The sequence below is a fragment of the Cervus canadensis genome, chromosome 18, assembly GCF_019320065.1.
Source record: "Cervus canadensis isolate Bull #8, Minnesota chromosome 18, ASM1932006v1, whole genome shotgun sequence".
Taxonomy (NCBI): domain Eukaryota; kingdom Metazoa; phylum Chordata; class Mammalia; order Artiodactyla; family Cervidae; genus Cervus; species Cervus canadensis.
In genome coordinates this window covers 25702269-25702854 of record NC_057403.1, presented here as the reverse complement: position 1 = coordinate 25702854, position 586 = coordinate 25702269, and positions in this window count along the sequence as shown.

Below are 586 nucleotides of genomic sequence, written 5' to 3'. Positions count from 1 at the left end.
TATTATTTTTAATGGTGTCATCATCTTTTCTGTGGTTGATTCTCATTTTGCTAAATAACTACTGATAAACATTTTGGTGCCTGTTTAAACTTTTGCAGTTACAGAAGTTGCCTTCTAAATGCAACTTTAGTACTTTTTTGTTTGAAATTTCAAAACATTTAATTTCAATGTTGAAATAACTAAGGAATATTTTCTCCCTGTAAGAAATTGCCAATAATCCCCAATTCCCTCATAATCACTATTATGAATTTATTTTTATCCTTTGAAACCTTTTTCAAAAAGTTTTTTACATGCATGTGCACCCACAACCAAATATGTAAACAGTTTAGAAAAAGTGTTGCTTTATACTTTTTTTGTGTGTAATTACCTACTAATGATGGTTATGTTGGATTGCTGTAAGGATTTAACTCATTTGAGTTAAGTGAAAAATGGGAGTCTTACCTAACATATAGTAAGAATGTAGCTGGTAGTTATCCAAAATTAACATTAATATTTTCAACATTATTATTTATGGAAAGGACTTTTACCACGTTTCATCACGTTAACACCTTAATTTATATCAAACAATTTTTAATGAAAAAAGGAC